The sequence below is a fragment of the Atta colombica genome, unplaced genomic scaffold (genome assembly GCF_001594045.1).
Source record: "Atta colombica isolate Treedump-2 unplaced genomic scaffold, Acol1.0 scaffold1, whole genome shotgun sequence".
Lineage (NCBI taxonomy): Eukaryota > Metazoa > Arthropoda > Insecta > Hymenoptera > Formicidae > Atta > Atta colombica.
The window spans coordinates 4,282,874-4,287,201 of record NW_017259183.1 but is presented as its reverse complement, the minus strand read 5'-3'; the positions used below and the strand labels follow the sequence as shown (position 1 = coordinate 4,287,201).

At 27.3% G+C, this 4,328-nt stretch overlaps 1 pseudogene; it reads left to right on the top strand.

Annotated features, from left to right (window-relative positions):
• The first annotated feature begins 969 nt into the window (after positions 1-969).
• Positions 970-2,989, top strand: LOC108694219 (annotated as a pseudogene).
• Positions 2,990-4,328: the final 1,339 nt, after the last annotated feature.

The following is a 4,328-nucleotide window of genomic DNA, read 5'->3' as shown; positions in this document are numbered from 1 at the left end:
CTGTAGTTAGTTGGTTTTTACCTAATGGTCATGTGATGTTGCAAATGCTTTGAAGCGTTTTTTAATTGATCAGTTTGTAAAATTCTTTCTTCTAATTGGTCCATCAAACGCTTCAAAGCATTTGCTGCGAGACTTTGATCGCAGACATAATAAAGAATGAACTGCAAGGTCCATGTATCAAAATGGTCGATAAAAATAAGAGAGAGGAATCTCCATCTCTTTTATGGAAAACGACCATCTCGATAGAGATATCTCTTTCCATTCAATGACATAATTAGAGAGAAAATGAGAAGGAGATTGGCCGTCTTCCACGATTTTCCCTCTCTCTCATTATTGTCGACCACATACTATTTAGATAGGGATTGCGCAGTCCATTTTCTATAGATTTGTTCACGTCGCAAGTTCCAATATGTTCCAACATGCTTCTACTATAGCTTCTACTCATTATCATTCGAGTGAATAAGTTATGTTAGCTATGTTAGAATTATATTGGAACGTGTTGGAACATGCGAACAAATCTTATGTGTTTGGTTCTTACATTCTGATCCGATTTAAACCCTCGATGGAAACTCCACTTTTGCGGAATTTTGTAGGTCTGTTCTACAATACGTCGTATGTCGGCGTATGTCGAACTCATGCGTATTTGGTTGTCGGCTGTCGCATGAAAGAAACAATTGACCACGATTGGTTAATTTCTTACGACCTGACATACAACAACGTCTCCCGATTGATTGTATGCTTGAGCTACAATGGGTAGTAGCAGTAATGGATTAAGAAATAAGCATAGAAATCGACCAATCATAATTGAATGTGAAAAAAGAATCAATTATGATTGGTCGATTTTTACGCCTACTCTTTAATCAATTATTGTTACTGCACATTGTAAACCATGCAGTAGACTAGGCTGTCCTTATGCTTCTGCCGTGTTATGTATTTCATGTGCAACAGACTTAAGTCTTGTCTTTTTGGCTGAACTTTTGCACCAGTTTATCTTCCTCTTTCTTCCTTTTCTCTCCAGAAGGAAAGAAGAAGAAGAAAGATGAACTGATGCAAATGAACCAAACCAAAAAGAAAGAGCCTTAATTGTGTTAAAATCAAACAATTGTGTTTTATGTGACTAGAATCTAATGTTCGTATTCATAGTCAGACCTTGTATACTTAAAGCTTCTTTATATTTATCTTTAGATGCTCAGCAGCCAATGAAATAAATTCACAGATTATCCAAGATAAATATAAGGCCTGACTATGCATACAAGTATAAATTGATTTTAATTAATTATTTTGAATGTGTAAAAACAAAAGGAAGAAGCATGATGAGGATGATTATGAATATCTAGCTTCTAAACATTTGCAAATAGGCCATATTAAGAATTAAGAAAAGCGTTTTATCGTTATACTGGAAAATTCTCAATTGAAATCTGTAAAAGTAAGATTATATTTCCTTTTATATCTATTAATAATTACAAATTCAACAATGCTTTTTATCATTATCAATTATTTATTTACATTTTTATTTTTCTGTATCAAAAAGCATAAAACATAATGCAGGTTGGAAATAGGTTCGAATTGTTGAACTGGTATGATCACATAAACATTTTGAAAAAAACATAAGCGTGATCCAGACATGTGTAGACCAGATATCAGTATCTGTTAATGTTAATAGACAGTCCGTTAAATCAAGCTGAATTGTTATAAGTTTATATACATATAGAAAACAATATATTAATAGAAATTAATTTCACAAACCAGGATGCCAAGAACATTTAAATGCTTTGCTGGATTGATGGGTAAATGTTGATGATTATTTTAATATAATAGATATAGATAGATTAGATTATTTTAACATAATAGATAAATAAACTTAAATAGCAATAATAAAGATTTATAAATTTATTTTTATAACATTATTATAAGGTTATAAGTGATTTCTATATATCTTTTTAGGATAGTATTCATAGTTAGTTTCTTTTTGAGATCATCTTAAATAATATCTTAAGAAAATCTCTGATTTAGGAGGCTTATATGAGGCATTCTCAAATATGTGTGACTATGAATATCAGCCTTCACTGTTAAATTCATAATGTTAAGTTATATTTAATTTGAATTATTTTTAATCATTCTTGTAGGTCGTTACTATTCCTACTCATTATGTCATTAATTTAACTAAAACAATAGAGTTAACCAGTTTAATTCAAGCAATGTATTAATTTGATTTAAATTTAATTTATTATTTGTTATGTGCATGTGTTAATAAAAACATATATACTATTTACTTTGAAATCATGCAATTTGATCACAAAACTGATTGATTAGATGTGATTTTTTTTAATCACATGTTTTGAATTAAAATAATCTATTTCAATACACTGGTAGTTAAAAATAAAATATTATGTAACGTAGAGAATTGGTTCAAATTCGATCCTTTAATATTTAATAGTGTATATTTATGTACAGTATACATTTTATTATTTATACTTAACATATAGTAAAATTGTATAAATCTAAGTTACATAAACCTAGCTATTACTACTTAACAATATTATTAATGTATTAAGTGTTTTATTGCAGTACAATTATTACATAAATATGGTGTCAGAGTATAGTCCAATGAAGCTTCTTAAAGTAGAATAGAATCCTATTACAAATCATTTGTTGTCATCAATTAGTTGAAAGATATTGATGTCATTCAATGCAAGAAAAGTACTAAATCCAAGAAATCTTGTACCTACTGAAGATCCTATTGCTATCGTAATTGGAGCTATAGCGCACGGTCAAGTAAGTTATTATTATTAAAAAGTTATTATTAAAACGATATATTACTACTACTATATTAAAAACTACATTACAAAATATTTTATATTCTTGTTTGTTTGTAGGTCAAAACAGATTACACAGAAGATACTTACTCAATTAGTAATTATCCTCTGTTAGATGCCATTGCCTATAGTAAATTATTACAGCGTTTGAAGAAGTTCGGGGAGTTGTTTAATAAAAAAACTAATATTATATATTTATGTATTATATATTTCAAATTATATAAATTTCGAAGTACAATTCGAAAGATTTTCTGAAATGGACAATATTTCATTAGAGTAATCTTCTTGTCCTTTTTTTGATATCTTTCTTCTTGATGTTCTTTCTGAATAAATTTTGAAAATGTATGTACATTTCAATCGATAACATAGATGATAAAATTGCTAAAGATGAAAAAAAAATGTGACAAACTTAAACTGTGCATTAATACATACAGCGACAAATTCAAACCTGTGTTTCAATCAAATATATTCATTATAACGTTTGAAATTTATATCAATTGTAAAATACACAAATGAAATAATATTATTAAGTATAGATAGTCAACTTTTTTCGTATTTATCAGCGCTCATAATGATCAGAATGATTATATTCATTTGTGCATTTATAATGTTAATTATATATTCATGATGTTAATCATGAATACAATAATATTATTTAAATATAGATCTATTATGACATGAATATTTAATTAAATATTAAATTAAATATTAATGAAATATTTAAGTAAAATACGGTTTATACTTAATAATATTATTTTCCTCTGTGTTTTACATTTGAAATGTTATTCCGAGCTCTGAAAAATGAAAAAAAATATGTATATACATATACATATATAGAAACGAATTTTATTAATTTTTACATAGTGATGTAATTCTAGGTCTTCATGTTATTTGAAATTCCCAGAATTGTTTATTCTTAAAATGAGGTAAATGTACATTCGGGTACAAGCAACATGAAAACACGTTATATAGTTATATGATAAATACATCATGCTAAATACAATTTTTATCACAAATTGGTAACAAGGAAAGAATAGATACGATAAAACAAAACTTTTATTATTTGAAACTACTTGTTTTTGGAATTCATTAGATTGAGAAAGCTGGGAATATTAAACTTTAAGGTCTTTTAGGACAATATTTTAGAAAGTAAACGCGAGATAATCTGAACCATTAAAAATTACTGCAAAAGATAGCTTCAAACATTTTGCTCTACCTTCTTTTAAAGCTGTACTTTTTATTTTTGGTGTGTGATATCATATTGTCTATTTTCAGAAAAAAAAATTAGAAATTATGTGCTGATTAAAAAAAACATAAATTAATTTTAAATATTTTGGGAATGATAAAGAGAACTACCAAAAATACAATGGATAATATATTCGGTATCTTTTATAACCGGATACTGAATATTCGATAAAATTATTGTGCTGAATAACTGAATATTTGACAAATATTAGACTATTACCAGAGACTATTTTAACAAAAACAATGCAGACATGCGATACTCTGAAC